Source organism: Otolemur garnettii, unplaced genomic scaffold (genome assembly GCF_000181295.1).
Source record: "Otolemur garnettii isolate 467f Iridium unplaced genomic scaffold, OtoGar3 scaffold00206, whole genome shotgun sequence".
Lineage (NCBI taxonomy): Eukaryota > Metazoa > Chordata > Mammalia > Primates > Galagidae > Otolemur > Otolemur garnettii.
This window is the reverse complement of record NW_003852601.1, coordinates 970,963-989,676: the sequence shown is the minus strand read 5'-3', so window position 1 is coordinate 989,676 and position 18,714 is coordinate 970,963. Positions and strand designations below refer to the sequence as shown.

The 18,714-nt window shown below is 38.4% G+C and overlaps 1 non-coding gene and 1 pseudogene across 1 annotated transcript; one reads left to right on the top strand and one right to left on the bottom strand.

The window, feature by feature from the left end:
• The first annotated feature begins 792 nt into the window (after positions 1-792).
• LOC100962015 lies at positions 793-17,919 on the top strand (annotated as a pseudogene).
• LOC111721963 lies at positions 11,825-11,931 on the bottom strand. Its single transcript, XR_002770941.1, has one exon. It is a non-coding gene; the product is annotated as a U6 spliceosomal RNA (small nuclear RNA).
• Positions 17,920-18,714: the final 795 nt, after the last annotated feature.

Sequence of the window (18,714 nt, the reverse complement as noted above, 5' to 3'; positions counted from 1 at the left end):
GAAGTAAAAATAAAAACCACAATAAAATATCTTTTCATAATCATTAAGGGGAATATAATCAAAAAAATTCACAAACAATTTTTTGTGATGATGTGAAGAATTTAGATCCCTCACACATTGATCATGGCTACATAAAATTGTGCAGCCATGTTGAAAAATATTTGGCAGTTCTACAAATTTAAGTACAAAGTTACCAGATGATATATGATACAATGATTTCACTCCTATGTATAAACTCAAGAAAATTGAAAATACCTTTATAGCAGCATTATTTATAACAGCTCAAAGTGAGAATGATCCAAATGTTATTCAACTGATGAATGAATAAACAAAATGTGGTGTATTCATAAAGTGTAATGTTATTTGGCAATAAAATTAAATGAATGGACTATGATCAACATAGCTGATTAGAGATAGCAGTTGCCAAACTGTCTCTGAAAAAAGGATAAGTTTTAGTTGACAAAAAACTGGGCTCAGGTGTAATTCGGAGGGACAATTGCCAGAACCTACTGGAGATTCAATGGGAAGAAGTTGAAGAACAGAAGAATAAGAAGCAAAATTTCACTAAAAATCAAACCCTAAAAGGCTTGGAGTCTGTCAGGATGGCTGCTGCCAGTGTCTTGGGGACTCCAGTCTGTAGGGTGGATGCAATGCTGAACAATCCAGTGGAACCACATGAGGCTGCCTGCCACCAAACCCTGGCTCCAGCCATGCACCACAATTGCACACTACCATTTCCACCTTGTGATGCCAGAATCAGGACACACCACCATCTCCAGGAAGACAGCTAGCATGAATCCAGTTACCAGTGCACCTCTCCACCTGTGGAAAGTTACCCTCATGGCCACCAGTGGGAGCTGGTGTGGGGTCAGGCTGCTGATACTGGAAGACTGTCCTCAAGTCATCATCAACAGGAGACCTCAAGAGAAGCTTGGTACCTGTGGGATCAAAGAGAAAGATACCAGTTGAAACAGAATCATGTCAGGCTTACAAAATAATTCATTCAAAAAGTACAGAGAAAGTTGGCAAAGTCGAAGCAGCCCATGAGCATGTCACACTCAAGGAAAATACTATAAATTGTAGGCAGATGCCTACTTAAAGATAGCTCTTCTTAAAAGGAGCAATTTGAAGTTCTAAAGAAACAATGTGGGACACTTGGAGTAAAGGAGAATAACTGGGTGATACATTCAACAAAATTGAAGGTAATTTTTGGGAGCCTTCCACAAGTTGAGAAGATTAGGAAGATAAAGAAAACATTGCGGTATGACACTCACATCACAGGCACTGTGGCCAAGTTGTGAGAGGGCTCCCTCCGCCTACAAGCCTCTACCTTCACAGAATATGGACCTCCCAAAAGTCTGTGTGGACTCAATACACTGAACAACAGGCATGGCAGGGATTGGATGGCAGTACATTACAGCTTTCTGCAATTAAAGCTATCCTGTGCTTTCACGTGCATGGTGCCAGGGTGGCACAACACTGAGTTTTTCAGTGGTGGCCTTCATACCACCTGCACTGGAATTAGGAAGAGAATACTAAACAGAGGCTTCTCTAAGCCATATTCTGTGCTGGAAGACAAGAAAATCTCCTGTACAATGCAATAAGATCAAAGCACACAAGTTGACTGGAAAGCTACAGGCTTTCACCTGTGTGGCTTTGGGTAACTGACTCAGTGGGTTCTGGGGAAGGGAGAATTCTGTGTTCCCTGGGCCACCGTAACTAACATCTACCCACATGGACCTAGAATCCACATAGTCACCAAGCCTGTGAAACAACCCACCACCTGCTCAACCCTGACTCAGACCTCCAGGTGGGAATCAGCCTTCCAACTACAAGGCCCTGCTACTAGCTCTGAGACCCAGGTCAGAATCCTTGTTTTTGGTTTCTTCATTGCATTGGCTTTGAGATGCTCACGCCATAGTTGGAGGCTCTGCCTCTGTAATTCCAGAGCTTCCACCAGGCCTGAGACACACCATATTTGATATTCCAGCATTACATCTGGATCCCTCACCTCAGAGGCCTCACCACCACAGCAGAGTTGGCAGAATTGCTCTAAATTCCATGCACTGCCAGGGAACCCTCAGCCTCAACCTGCCAGTACACTGAGACCTGCATTGCGCAAATTCCCACAGCCCAGAAGAAATACATGACCACTGCTTAGACAGCCCCACACAGCTGCCATTGTCACCTTTATGGGGGGGCACAACACCAGCCTCTTTGGAGAGAGTAATCCACCTCCCAAATCAAAGTTCCTACAACTATTTGCCAAAATACCTAACACCTGGAAAAAGATCAGCCAGCATAGTCTTAAGCAGTGGCATTCACAGTAGCTGCATCACAGGCTTCTACTACACATGCCCTTCCCCTACTGTAGCAACATTCGACAATAGTAAAATAGTAGCACCTACGTACCTCCCCTTATACTAATTGAGTAGAAGAGTTCCCAGCAAAGAATAAGTGGCCTACAAATCTATTAGCCCTGAGTGGAAAAAAGAGGTTACAGATGAGGAAAAAAAAAAAAAAGCAAAAAACCCTGGCAACATGAAAAAAAAAGGCTCCATACCCACAAAGATTCACAATGGAGATACAGTTGTGAACTACAACCAGAAGGAAATTGTCAAAATTACAGAAATGGAATATAGAATATGAATGGTAAATAAGATGCATGAAACTAAAGAGAAAGCTAAAAACACCAAAAAAGAAAAAAAAAAAAGCCAAATAAATCCCAGGAAAGTAATGAAAACATCACTAAAGAGGTAGACAATATAAGGAAGACTATAGTAGAACTTAAATAAATGAAAGAATCATTCAGGGAATTTCAAAACACAGCAGAAACCTTCAACAATAGGTTAAATCTATTGTTTAGAGAGAGAAAAGAATCCCAGAACTTGAATTCGAGGCTCTCAAGCTAACCCAGTCTTTTAAAGAGGCAGAGAAGAGAACAAAAAAAGCAGACCAATCACTTAGACAAATACAGGATTACCCAAAGTGAACTAACACATGAATTATAGATATTTTTGAATGAGAAGAGCTAAAGGTGTGGAAAATCTATTCAAAGGTATTATTGGGGAAAATGTCATTGGTATCACCAGAGATCCAGACATCCAGATACAACACGATTCTTGAACACTGGAAAGCAAAAGAAATATCTCCAAGACACACAATAATCAACATAGCCAAATATTTCCTTTTCAATATGAAGAAAATTCTACAAGCAGCTGGACATAAGCAACAGCTGACATACAAAGTAAAATGCATCAAATTTTAAAAAATCAATATAATACCATAAGGCCATAACAGAATAAACTAGAAATCAATTCCAGAGTATTGCTCAATTTTACACAAAGTATAAAATTAAACAACCTGCTGCTAAATGATTAGTGACTCAATAATAAAATTTGAAAGTAAATCAAAAGATCCCTTGATGTGAATGACAAATGAGACACAAGCTATCAAAATCTATAGCATTCAGCAAAAGTGTTCCTAAGGGGAAAATGTATAGCCCTAAATACCCACATTAAAAAGTCATAAATATCACAAATTAACAAGTTAATATCACATCTCGAGGTATTAGAAAAAGAAGAGAAAAAAAACAAAACTAGCAAAAGAAGACAAATAACAAAGGTAAGAGCAGAACTAAATTAAAGGGACAGCAAACAAAAAATATATAAAATGCCAGTGAAAGAAAAAGATAGTTCCTTGAAAAGATAAATAAAAGTGACAGACCTCTTGCTAGATTAACCAGGGATAGAAGAGAAAGGACACAAATAAGTTTAATCAGAAATGAAAAAGAAGATATTACAACAGATAGCACAGAAATAGAAAACATCATTCATGAATACTACAAAAATCTCTATCTGCATAAACTAGAAAACACAGTGGAAATAGCCAAGTTCCTGGATACACAGAACTTTTCAGGACTTAACCAGGAAGAAATAGAAATCCTGAACAGGAATAAAGAGCAGGAAAACTGAAGTAATGATAAAAATTATCCTAATAGAAAAAGCCCCAGATAAGATGAAATTACAGCTCAATCCTACCTGACCTATGAAGAAAAACTAGTACCTATACTGCAGAAATTATTTCAAAACATTGAAAAGAAGAGAATCCTCCCCTAACTCATTCTTTGAAGCAGATATCAACTTTATATCAAAGCCAGGAAAGGACACAACAAGAAAAGAAACTACAGACAAATACATTCTATAAATATAGATGAAAAATTTCTCAGTAAAATAATAGCTAACAAAATACAGCATATGTAAAAAATTATCTACCATGTCAAGTGGACTTAATCTCGTGGATTTAAGGTTGGTTCAATATAAATGTGATTCACCACAGAGAAGCAAAAATAAAAATCATAAGTTTATCTCAATAAATGCAAGAAAAGTATTTACTAAGATTCAGCATCTGTTCATGATACAAAAAACCTAGGAATAGAAGGACTGTATCTCAAAATTATGAAAGCTATATGTGACAGACAAACAGCCAACATCATAATGAATGAGGATGGGGAAAAGTTGAATGCATTCTCCCTAAGAACTGAAGTGTAAAAAGATAAAAATTCCCTCTGTCACCACTTATATTCAACACAGTGTTGGAAGACCTAGCCAAAGCAAGTGTACCCAAATTGGGAAATATGAGGTCAAATGACTCTGTTTGCTGATAATATGATTTTTTATGTAGAAAACCCCAAATACTCCATCAAGAGATTCCTGCATTTTAAAAATGATCTCAGCAAATTCTCAGAATATAAGATAAATGCACATGAATCAGCAGTATTCCTATATACCAATAACAAATCAAAGACTCAATACCATTTATAATAGCTACAAAGAAAATAAAAATACCTAGAAATGTACTTAATCAATGAAATAAAAGATATCTACAAGGGAAAGTATGAAACACAGAGAAAACTAATCACAGATGACAAAAATAGGACAACATATCATGCCCATTGTCTCGTTAGACCCAATGTTGCTAAAATGTCCGTGCTACCCAAAGTGACTTAAAGATTCTACGTAATTTATGTAAGAATACCAATGGCATACTTTACAGATCTAGAAAGAACAATTCCACTCTTTGTTTGGAATCAGAAAAGAGCCTGAATAGCCAAAACAATCCTGACAAAAAAAGAACAAATCTGCAGGCATCACATTACCAGCCTTCAAACTATACTACAAGGATATAATAACCAAAACAATATGGTATTAGTTCACCAAACAAGGCATAGACCAATGGAACATAATAGAAAACCCAGATATAAAACCATCTACCTACTCCCAACTCATCTTTGATAAAGCAGACAAAGCAGACAACATTGGCATAAAAAGCTCTATTCAATAAATTGCGCTTAGAAACTTGGAGAGCTATGTACAGAAGAATGAAACAGAATCCCAATCTCTTACCACTCACAAAATAATTATTCAACAGATATTAAAGATAAAATGTAAGGCATGAATCCACAAAAATTGTAGAAGAAAATGTAGGAAAATTCTTTAAGATATTAGTCTAGGGCCGGGTGTGGTGGCTCATGCCTGTAATCCCAGCACTTGGGAGGCCAAGGTGAGTGGATTGCCTGAGCTCACAGGTTCAAGACCAGTCTGAGCCACAGCGAAACCTTGCCTTCAAAAAAAATGAAAAAATATTAGTCTAGGAAAAGATTTTATGACTAAGACTAAGACCCAATGACAATTCCAGCAACAATAAAAATAAATAAATGGGACTAGATTAAACTAAAATCTTCTGCACTGCTAATATAATAATCAACAGAGTTAATAGATAACCTATAGAATGTGAGAAAATATTCACAATGTACACACCTGATCAAGGGCTAATATCCATAATTTTCAAAGAACTTGAACAAACCAGAAAAGAAGAAGAAAGCAACCACACTAAAAAGTGGGGAAAAGATATGAAAAGAATCTTTTCAAAAGCAGATAGACAACTGGACATTGAAAATGGGGGAAAATACTCAAACTCACTAATCAAGGAAATGGAAATTAAAACCACAGTGAGACATCACCTAATTCTTCAAAGAACCATTCAATTTAGAAATCCACCTACTGCGTATCTACCCTAACCTAAATAAGCCATTTTATAAAAAAGATACCCACACTCAAATGGTTATTGTAGCACAATTCACAATTGCAAAGATCTGGAATCAACCAAAGTCCCCATCAATTCATGAGTAGATTAACAAAATGTGGTGTATGTAGACCATGGAATGCTTCTCAACCATAAAATAGCGTGAATTAATAATGTATTTTGCAGCAATTTGGAAAAAAAAATTGAAGACCATTATCCTATGGAAAATATTTCAGGAATGAAAAAAGAAACATCACATATACTAATTAATAAATAGGACTTCATTCATAGGTATACAAGTTCATAGAGGGAAGTAAAAGTCATTGGAAATCAAGCACAGGGGAGGGACAACATCACATATATTGGGAACAATGAACACTATTTGTGTGATGTGCATATTCATAGCTGTGACTCAAGCCATGTAACAAAAAAATTATATCCCCTTAATATTTTGAAATTTAAAAAGATTAAATGTAATACTAATGCATGCTATAACATGGATAAGCCTTGAAAATATTGTGCTAAGTAAAGGATATAGATTTTAAAAGCCACATATTATGTGATTCCATTTCTATGAAATGCATATATGAAGATTACTATGTAATCTTTGAAACAGGATGCTGTGGTCCATTATTTTACTTCCAAGAAATAAGGCAGTGTCTTTTCTGATTCACTTATGCAAGTTTCAGCTTGCTTGATTTATTGGTATTGCTGGGAGGACTTCATTTGTTTCTGTCCACAGGGCACTCAGTTTGCCTCAGCTATGGAGCTAAAAGAGAGCACTTTAATTTATGATTTTCTATTATTTTAAAAGTGGTTTGTAGTAGTCTTAAAGCTGTGAGAGTTTCAATGATCCTTTGGGGACATTACTCCTTCCTTCATGACAATTTTTTGGTGGCTTCAAGAATTTAGAAGAGGCTGAACATCACTAAAGACAAGGAGAGGAGTGAGTGTCCAGTAACTTCAGTGACTGAGGAAAATAATGCCACTGTGGGAAAAAAATAGTTCACAAAAAGAATTGAGAGACATTTAAGGACATTGAAATGTCAGTACAGATTGGATTGCAGCAGTATCCAAAATCTTGCATGCTTATATGTGAGTCAGGAAAGTTTCATGCCAATGGGTGCCTCACCCTTTGACAGATGAGCAAAAGTGCATTCAGGTTGAACAGTGTAAATAAATGCTGGTCATAGACAAGTCTAGATGTATTTCTCACATTGTTACTGACGAAGAAACCTGAATTTACCAGTGTGATCCAAAGAGTGTTAGTCAACAGTGTCAACTTTTTTCCTGATAAAAATCCCCCAACAAAAGTGAAGTGTTGGAAAGAAAACAGTGGCAATGTTCTTCTTTAAAAGTAATTGTGTTGTAGTTGTTCCTCTGGAGGAACAGAAGGCTGCTACTGTTCAGTGATAAACAACAGTATGCCTACCAAAAGTTCCCAGGAAGCTTCAAGAACAGTGACAAAGGGCAGGACTGAGGGGAACCATCTTGCACCATGACAATCCTCTCATACAACCAACATCACCATTCAGTTCCTAAACTGTACAGAGGTTAAACTCATGACTCATCCACCCTACAATTCTGACCTGACCCCATGTGATTATTACCTGTTACTCACTGTGTAGAAAAGGTTCTCTAGCCTTGAAAAAGCCACTCACACTTACAAACGTGGAAATATAGCATTTGAAGTAAATTAGTGGAAAATGTGTTTTCAAAAATCGTTTATAAGAATGCAGGAGTATGTTAGAATGTTGTGGTGATTATTTTTAGAAAATATAGTAATCCAAATGATTTTGCATTTATTAAATTTCATATATCTCAAAATTTTTCTAGTGTCTCTCATAATAGGAAAATCTATATCGACATAAAGTAGATTAGTGTTTTATAGGGGCAAGGGAGGAGGATATTAGAAGTGACTGGTAGTGAGTATAAGCTTTGGAGTGATGAAAATGTGCTGGAATGCTGTTTTCACAAATAATTTTTGCACAGCTCCATTAGCATATAAAAACTCCTGAATTATACTTTCAAATGGTCAGTTGTATCATATGTGATATGGAATCAACTCAGGTATCCATCAGTTCATGATTGAATAAGTAAAATGTGATATATATATACCATAGAGTACTACTCAGCCATGAGAAAGGATGAATTAATACCTTTTTACAACAATTTGAGTGGAACTGAAGACCATTTTCCTAAGCAAAGCATCTTAAGAGTGGAGAAACAAACACCACATGTAATCATTATTAAATTGGAACTAACTGAAGAACACACATGTGCACAAATGGAAGCAAATTCAGTAGAAATCAACAATGAGGGGGAGAGAAGAGAAGCATAACCTACTTAATAGATATAATGAACACTTTGAGTAATGGGCACACCTATAATTTGGACTCAAGGATTACAAAACTGATCCATGTAACCTAAAACACTTGTACCTTCTTAATATTTTGCTATTGATAAAAGAAACTTACAAGGAAAAAAGTTCAGCAGGAATTCTTGTATGAATTGTTAAGCTGATTATAAAATGTGTATTGAAATACAAAGGATAAAGACCAGCAAAAACAACTCAGAAAAAGAATGAAGTTTAATGACTTACATGTTCTAACTTCAAGATTCATCATAAACTTATAGTAATAAAAATGTCATTTCCTATTGCTTTCATCAGAGTTTTATAATTTTCCTTGTAGATATCTTTCATCTACCTGATTAAATATATTCCTATGTATTTTATTTTTGTTGTAGCTATTGTAAATGTTATTGAATCTTTGATTTGACTCTTAGCTTGACACTTATTAGTATATAGAAATGTTACTAATTGATGTACAATTATTACATCTAGTAATCTAATACTTTGATGAATTTACTTATCAATTCTAGAAGAAGTCCTGCCCAGAACAATTAGACAAGAGAAAGAAATAAAGGGTATTTTTGGGGTTTTTTTGCAGTTTTTGGGCCAGGGCTGGGTTTGAACCCACCACCCTCGGCATATGGGGCTGGTGCCCTACTCCTTGAGCCACAAGTGCCACCCAATAAAGGCTATCTTAATCAGATTAAGAGGTAATCCCATACCAAGACATTTCTTTATTAAATTTAGGAATGATAGAGAAAAAATCTAAGGAGAATAAAAATAGCTTATATACAAATGGAATGAAAATTCATTTGACGTTTCACTTTCCACAAGTAGCACAGGTTGCCAGAGGGCTATGGCATCAAATATTTACTTTTTTTTTTGTGCAAGAAACCATTTTGAATTTAGAATAAGTATCTAAACAATATAGCATTGAAACACAAAAATAGATTACAGACATTTTCAGACACACAAATATCCTTTGAGTAAAATAATTACTTGAAAGCAAAAATTCAAGAAGGAGGGTCTTTATATGACATAACCAATCAATGTAACCTGGTTCTTTGTATCTTCAATGAATCCCCAACAATAAAAAAATAAAAAAAGAATAAAATTGAATATAAGAAATAATGGTAAATAGCAAAGCCATTAAAAGTTGTAGTAAGTTTCAGGAATGTTAAATAATTCATAACAGGTTTAAACTTAAGTCACAGATTATTGCAACATGAGGAGATAGAGATAAACTGAGAGCATTTTCAATTATTTTAAATTCTAGAATTTGATAGAAATTATAAATTTAAATACACAACAAGTATATAATAACTACTAATAAAAAATTATCTGTAACTTTTAATCCACTACGATGACAGAGAAGACTTAATCATTCTCAAAAGGCAAGAAAAAATAATACTTTATATCTTTTGTATTAACTTGGATTCAGCTGAAACACATTCTTCTTAGCAAAGCATCACAAGAATTGAGAAGGAGGAAGCCATGTACTCAATTCTAATATAAAGGTAGTAGATGATATAATACAAGGCGGAGGGTAGGGGAATGAGGGAATAGGGAGAGGGGAGGAGGGAGGAGGATGGTGTTCATGGTGTATGGCACACCTCCTGAGGATGGAAAACAATTATAAGAGGGACTTCACCTAATGAACACAATCACTGTAACCTAAATTTTTGTACCTTCAATGAATCTCCAAAACTAAAAAAAAAAAAAAAAAGAATAGGAGTGTGTGAGTATGTGTGTTTGTGTGTGTGCATGCACACTATTACCAAAAGGAGAACAAAAAGAGCACATAAATAGAAAACAGAAAAAAAGACAGCAGCATTTTTTATAAAGGATAAAATGGTTGAAAAACAAAGAGTGGGGCCTGGCACAGTGGCTCATACCTATAATACTAGCACCCTGGGAGATCGAGGTGGGTGTATTTCCTTAGCTCAGGAGTTTAAGACCACCCTGAGCAAGAGTGAGACCCTGTCTTTACTAAAAATAGAAACAATAGCCAGGTTTGGTGGTACATGCCTATAATCCCTGCTATTTAGGAGGCTGAGGCAAGAGGATTTCTCAAGCCCAAGAGTTTGAGGTTGCTATAAACTATGATGCCACAGCACTCTACCCAGGGGGAAAGAATGAGATTTTGCCTCAAAAAAATGAAAAGTAAAAGAAAATAGGAGGGCATAGCAAGATGAATTACGAGACACATCTCCTTAGTAGCCACTCATGGTGAGAGAGGGGATAGAGGACACTAGCCACCACTGGCTGTGGTGTCTTGCCCAGAAACATCACTCCAGGGGCACTGTTAAGCAGTAGGGCACTCCAGGAGCCAGCAAGGAGGTAAGGAGCAGTGGAAGATGGGCACAAAAAGCAAGTTCTTGGGTGTGGGCAGAGGCCTGCCAGCCCTGTGGCAGTGGAGGCCTAGAGAGCAGGAAGTCCCATTCTCTAATTTTTTTTTGTTCTTTGTTGTGCTGAAGAGCTCACTGAAGCTGCCTTGGAAGGGCTTAAGGGAGCAAGTGAACTTGAACAATATCCTGCAGCCAGGATTGAATCACTGGTTGGGATAGAACTCCCATCAGCTTGTTTACTATCTGGGCACTGCCACTGAAGTAAGGCTACCAGGGAAGAACAGTATGCAGGGTCCTAGGGCACAGCCAGCTCTGGAGCACCTGCTAAGCTTGGCAGCCATTCTTTGGCTTAGTTGAATGGTTCCCACACTCCTGGGAAAGCCACTTTGTGCCTTCCAGTTGAAGGGTGCTATCTAAGAAATATGGTGAAACCTTCAGGATCCCGATCTCACAAGGACTGAATGCTAGCAAAACAATGAAGCCCTGACTAAGGGTAAAAATTCAGGAAGACAGGACCAGGTCTCTTTGGCAAGTAGATAGTGGCATTTGTCCCTTTTCTTTCTTTATTTTGGATTAATATAAGGGTATAAACAATCCAGTCACAATATTTGAATTTGATAGGTAGAGTCCCTCCTATAGTTATGTCCTTCACCCCAAAAGTGCGCCATACAGCCATACATTGTGTTCATTAAGTAGGAGTATCCTAAGTCCCCCTTCCTCATTTTCCCTCTCTCAAATTTAAATTGAAATGGGTTTTCTTCCTCTATAGTAATGAATTAAGTCATCTACTGACTTCATATGAGTATTGAGCACACTGGATATTGACTTTTCCATTCTTGTGATACTGTACTGAGAGGAATGTGTTTCAAATCCACCCAGATTAATTTAGCCATCTTTTGTGGCTGAATAGTATTCCATGGTATACAAATACCAGAGTTTGTTTATCCATTTCTGTGTTGATGAGCATTTAGGTTGTTTCCACATCTTGGAGATTATTAATTCATATGTCCTTACGATAAAATATTTTTTTTCTTCACAGAAAAATACGGAATGATTCATGAATTTGCATGTCATCCTTGTGCAGGGGTTGTGATAATCTTCTCGGTATTATTCCAATATTAGTACATGTGCTGCCAAAGTGAGCACATGGCCCCCTTATTTTTTTTCCTTATTAAATTATAACTGTGTACATTAATGCATTTATAATGTACTGTATAATGTGCTGATTTGATATACAATGTGGAATGTTTACATTGAACTAATTAGCACATCCATCACCTTGCTTGCTTATTTGTAGGGGTAAGACATTTATACTCTATTTGTAATAGTTTTGAAATGTACCACGCCTTATGCACATTAGGTGAGGCCCACCAAATATCCTCCCTCCTCCCGGCCTCCCCCCCCACCCTCTCCCTCTACTTCCCTCCTTCTTTTGGGGCTCTAATTATGTTTCACCATTCCTATGAATGTGTAGGTGATGATATATTGATTTCATAGTAGTATTGAGTCATTGAATACGTTTTCTTCCATTCTTAAGGTATTAAACTAAGAAGAATATGTTCCAGCTCCATCAAGGTAAACATAAAAGATGTGACGTCTCCAACTTTTTAATGGCTATACATATACCACAATTTGTTAATCCATTCATGAGTCGGTGGGTACTTGAGCTGCTTCTATGACTTGAAAATTATGAATTGGGGTGCAATGAACATTCTGGTGCAAATGTCTTTGTTTAAAATGAATTTTTATCATCTGGGTATATACCTAGTAGAGGAATTGCAGATCGAACGGTAGTTCTACTTTTAGTTCCTGGAGTATCCTTCAAACTTCTCTCCAAAAAGGCTGTATTAGTTTGCATTCACACCAGCAGTATAGCAGTGTTCCTTTCTCTCTGCATCCACACCAATATCTGTAGTTTTGGGATTTTGTTATGTGGACTAATCTTACTGGAGTTAGATGATATTTCAAAGTGGTTTTGATTTGCATTTCTCTGATGATTAAAGATGATGAGCATTTTTCATGTGTTTGTAGGCCATGTGCCTGTCTTCTTCAGAAAAGCTTCTATTCATATCTCTTGCCCACAAAGAAATGAGGCAAATGTCCCCCTGATCCCCAAACCAGGAAAGGACCCAACAAAGAAAGAAAATAATAGACAAATATTATTAATGAATATCAATGCAAAATATTCAATAATATTCTAGTTAATAGAATTCAATAACTCATCAATAAAATTACAGACAACCTTCAGAATTGGAGATTTTTTCAGGTTATGCTTCCAGTAAAGGTCTGATAATCAGAATCCACAAAGAACTCAAACTAATCAATAAGAAAAGAATAAATAACCCCATTTTTATGTGGGCAAGAGACATGAACAGAAACTTCTCTGAAGAAGACAGGCACATGGCCTACAAATACAAGAAAAAAATTAATCTTCAAAGACATGCAAATCAAAACTACTTTGAGATATCATTAAATTCCAGTAAGATTAGCCTGCATCACAAAATCCAAAAAATACATATGTTGGGGTGGATGAGTAGAGAAGGGAACACTGATACACTGCTGGTGGGAATGCAAGGTAATGTGCCTTTTTTGGAGAGAAGATTGAAGAATACTCAAGGAACTAAATGTAAACCTACAGTTTGATCCTACAATTCCTCTACTAGGTATACACCCAGATGACCAAAAATCATTTTACGACAAAGACATTTGCACCAGAATATTTATAGATCCCAATTCATAACTGAGAGCAACCCAAATGCCCATTCCCATCAACCCATGAATGGATTAACAAGTTGAGAGATATATATATATATATATATATATCATGGAATACTATGTGGCCATTAAAAAGTGGAGACTTCACATCTTTTATGTTTACCTGGATGGAGCTGGAACATATTCTTCTTAGTAAAGTATCTCAAAAATGGAAAAAAACGTATCCAATGTACACATTACTGTTATAAAATCAATATATAATCACCTATACATTTATCCAAATGGTAAAATAACTATAGTCCAGAAAGTAGGATGGAAGAGAAGGACAGGTAGAGGAGGGGAGAGGTTGGGAGGAGAGAGGATATTTGAGGGAACCTCATCTAATGTGAATAACGCAATGGTAAATTTCAAAACTAGTAAAAGAAGACTATAACGGACTTATCTCAACAAATAAGTAAATGAGGTGATGGATGTGTTAATCAGTTTGATATAAGCATTTCACATTATAAATCAAATTAGTACACTATACCCCATAAATGCATTGATGTACACAGTTATGATTTAATATGGATAAAAATAAATACTAAAAAATTATAAAATAAACTTGATACAAAACCTGAGGAGAATCAAATTAAAAAATTATAGGATCTTGGCATCTCTATTCTCTCCTGTTCCCCGTCTTGGGTGTTGTTTGAGTAAGGCAATGAAAGGATTACCTTAACTCTATCAGGGACCAAATGAAACTTCCCCTGGGGACTGAAGAAAGATTAGCCCTTTTTGGAAATATACAGGATATCTATCACTTCAATAGTGAACTTCTGCAAGATTTGGAAAACTGTGAAAATTATTCTGTGGCCATAGCAGAATGTTCTGTGTTCAAGAGTGAAGAGTTCCACATTCATATGCAGTATTGCACTAACTATCAGAGATCAGTCTCTGTGCTGACAGAGTGCATGAGGAACAATATGCAGGCCAAATTCTGCAGGGAACATCAGGAAACTCTGAAACATTCATTGCCTCTGGGGTCCTATCTCTTGAAACGAGTTCAGCAGATTCTCAAATATCATCTACTTCTGCACAAAATAGAAAATCACCTTAATAAGGACACAGAAGGCTACAAGGTGGTGCTTGATGCTATAGACACAATGCAGTGAGTAGCCTGGCACATCAATGACATGAAGTGGAAACATGAGCAAACGATCTGGTTACAGGAGATACAGAGTTTGCTCACTAACTGGAAGGGGCTAGACCTGACAAGCTATGGGGAACGGGTACTCGAGAGGACCTTCCATATCCAAGGACCTTCCATAGCTAAGAATGAGCGGATGCTCTTCCTTTTTGACAAGCTGTTTCTCATCACAAAGAAGAGAGATGACATCCTGTGCAGCAACCTCATGCTTCTGGAGGTGATCCCCAAGGAGCTGCTCAGTTTTAGCATCTTCCACTACAAGAACCCCAAGGTGCAGCACATGGTTCAGGCTAAATCCCAGCAAGACAAGAACCTGTGGGTGCTGCACCTGTGGGAAGTGGATCCTGGAGAATCATGTGGCAAAGATTCTGTCTAAGGCTAAGCAAGCAGCCCCGAGGTGGAGACCAAAGCTCTTTGTGGCTCTAAAGAGAGTTGTACTCCTTGTCAGCTGAGAAGAAAATCTGAACCTTTCTCATGATCACATAAAGTTTTGAATACCAGTGAAACAACACAAGACATCCAAAAGGTTTCTAGAGAGGAAGGATCTCCCCAGCTGACTTCAGCACCTCCATCTCTGACCCAGAGGAACAGTCAGCCGAGCAGCTCTGCTGTGATCAGCATGTTTCGAGGGAGTGGAAATGCCAGAAACCTCTGGACAGATCACCAGATCAGGTAAGCCTTGTTTCCTGGCCACTGACCCCCACAGGAGGATGAGGTGATGAAGATGATTATTAGATGATTGTGCCATCCTTCTCCTCCTCAGATTTGAACTCTGCCAGGCTGCATGAAGAAAGCACCTCGAGTCATCCTTGCAGCTGGTATATGGGACAGATCGAGTCCATGGAGATGCCCAGCTCTGGTCACAGGATTGTCAGGCAGGCCAGCAGTGCTGGTGAGAGCAAAACATGCCCTCCTGAAGTAAGAATTAGGAACAGCCATGGCTCTCAATATAACCCCCAGAGGGAGCTGCAGAACATCCCCAAGATGGAAGAACAGGAGGGGATGACCCCCTTTGGGTCATCTACAGAATTAACTGTTGATGATATAGACCATGTCTGAGATAACATAAGTTATGTGGCCTTAAAACTAATGGTGGCTAAGAGAGAAGCTGAATCCATGCCCCCTAGATCCATTAGGGATTCCATTCCCCCCAAGAGCACTCCAGAGCTAGCCTTCTCAAAGAGGCAAGCTGGCCACCGTAAGAGCTTTCTTCTCACCCCAAAAGACAGAGCTCTCATAGGTCAGGAGGCATCCAGCCAAAGCACACATGAACTCCATGTGGTTGAGGAAAACATCTATGACACTATAGGGCTCTCAGAGCCACCACCACTGGATTTCCAGTGTGGCAGCCTAAAACGTCCAAAAAAGAACACCTTTTTGGGTCTGGAAGACGACTTTGTGTGTTGTGACAGTCTAAGGCCCTTCATTTCCCAGGACAGCCTCCAGTTTAGTGAAGAGCAGCCTTCCCTGCAGGGTGCCTCTGATAAGGATTATCTGAGCCTGCTGCACACCTCTTCCAGCTGTGACTTGTCTGCTGCTGATAAGCCTGTATCTGATAAACTGTCTGAGGAAGTGGATGAAATCTGGAATGACCTGGAAAATTACATCAAGAAAAATGAAGACAAGGCTGGAGACCGTCTCCTCGCCATATTTCCTGTAAGCAAAGGTGATGTATAAGATGGGCTGCACGCTTGGAGCTCCCCAGAGCTGGGCCGGCACACAACTTACTCCATATCTGCACTGTCACTGCCTGAAAGCCAGGTTTTCCCTACACCAGGGAAAAGCAGGGGCATCAGAGCAAGCCAGGTCAACTACCCTTTCGAAGACCTGATTTCTAGAGAAGGCTCATTTTTGAGTCTTAACCGGCTCTCCATGGCCAGTGAGATGCCTCCTGTGGACCTTCCTTATGACTTGGCTGACAGCAGTCTGTCCCAAACAGACCCAGAAAACCCTGACCTCGGGATGGAGGCTGCAGATAAGACAGAAAGCAGGGTTTTCATGATGGCTCGGCAGTACTGCAAGAAGACCAAGAAGGCAAATCAGCTTTTATAAGTGAGAAGTCCAGAGTTGGAACAGCCACCAGTCAGCCAGCATCCTAAGTCCACGCACAGAGATCTGCCAGCTATCTTAGAAGAGAACAGGCAAGGAAGGCCTGCCACTGGTGCCAGAATTGCTGAATGTTCCCAACTGTTTGACCAGATTATATTCAGAGACTCCCCTTAAAATTCAGAAGGATGACTGGGCCAGCCCTGGAGATTCTTCCCTCCTCAGGTCCTCATCACTTTCCCAGGACCAACAGCATAGCAAGGGTTGGCTCCTGCATTCAACCTATAGTAATGGAGATTTGGCAGATGTCTGTCTGCCCACTACTCTCCCCAGCCAGAGCAAGACTTGAGGTCAAGATATCCCACTTTAGAGACCGGTACAAAAAGTACTCCCAGACAATTGTCCACAGCTTGCTCTGTGCCTTCCCTGCAAAACTCCGACCCTCTGCTGGGCTCTGTGCAACGGTGCAGTGTGATAGTCAGACCAACAAGGAGAACTTGTGTCAGGGCCATCTTTACAACTCCGTGGGTCGGAAAAGAATCAGTTCTAAATATCAGCCCTATAACAGGTCCTAGTCATCTTCCTCAATCTTGATAAACAAGTCAATGGACTCCATGAACTACCCTAGTAACCCGGAAAAACAGCAGTTGCTGTCTCTAACAGCAAAGTTCAAGGTGTGAGAGTCACCAGAACTTGCTGCTGGGTCCTGCTGACTCATGTCAACAGGGCACTAAGAAACTCTTTGATCTCACGCTCCAAGACTCACAGAAAGTTCTGGTAGTAAATAGAAGCTTGTCCTTAAATGCCCAAATAGCCACACAGAACTATTTTTCCAATTTCAAAGAGGCTGTAGGAGATGAAGATGACTATGTGTAAATAATGTCAGAAGGAGATGAGTCAGAGCTGGAGCTGTCTCATAACTTCAGAAAGAAATCTGACTTGAAGATGATGCGCACTGGCTTTTTGGATAAAGTCAGCAGCAACATGTCTTACTCTGCAAACAGTCCGTGCTCACCAAAAAAGCCAATAAACAGCAAACTGGAGCTTCCCCATATCTGACATCATGTACTGATTCTGACAAACTGAGTGATTATCTGTGGTGGGGGTTGTCTCCCAAACAACAAAACATTGTACAGTCTCTAAGGGAAAAATTTCAGTGTCTCAGTTCCAGCAGCTTTGCTTAAGGTTTTAGTAAGAGCTGCCTGAATTAACCACTTCTTCTTAAAGAACATTGCAGATACTGATGAGGTGTTTTGTATCTACCAGATTAAAACAATTTTGTAATAACTAGAGATGTAAAATATACTTTCTTTGACAGCACAACATTTTGAAATGGCTGATGATACAACTGGGATTGTATTGACAGTGCTGATTGTCTTCAAGTTTCTTGTAAATCAATCTTACTTGAAAATTTTTAGGCCTTTTTTTTTTTTTTTTTTGCAGTTTTTCGCCAGGACTGGTTTTGAACCTACCACCTCCAGCATATGGGGCTGGTGCCCTACTCTTTTGAGCTACAGGCGCCATTCTAGGCCCCTTTTATGTCCATGATTTTTTTTTCTCATATCCTGACAATAGTGCCTATAGTAGAAGAAATTCAGTAACCTCATATTATCTAGAATCCCCAACTAGTTTTATCCTGGGACTCCAAGGCAGCAAAGAAACTTTACCACCTGTTTGGAAAGGAAAGGAAAGCTCAATCCCCAACTAGTTTTATCCTGGGACTCCAAGGCAGCAAGAAAACTTTACCACCTGTTTGGAAAGGAAAGGAAAGCTCTTTAAATAATTTTTGTTACATTTGAGGCAAGGCCTTTGAATAACTTAAGTCAGAGATCTGTAATGGAAGCTTCATCTATGGTGCCCACACGAGAGTGTCCATGCCAGTATTCCCATATCATTTCATTCTCATGCAGAAATTGTGACTTTTGAAAATTATAATGTAGCAGGACCAATTTTCAGTAATTTTTTTAAACAAAAACATT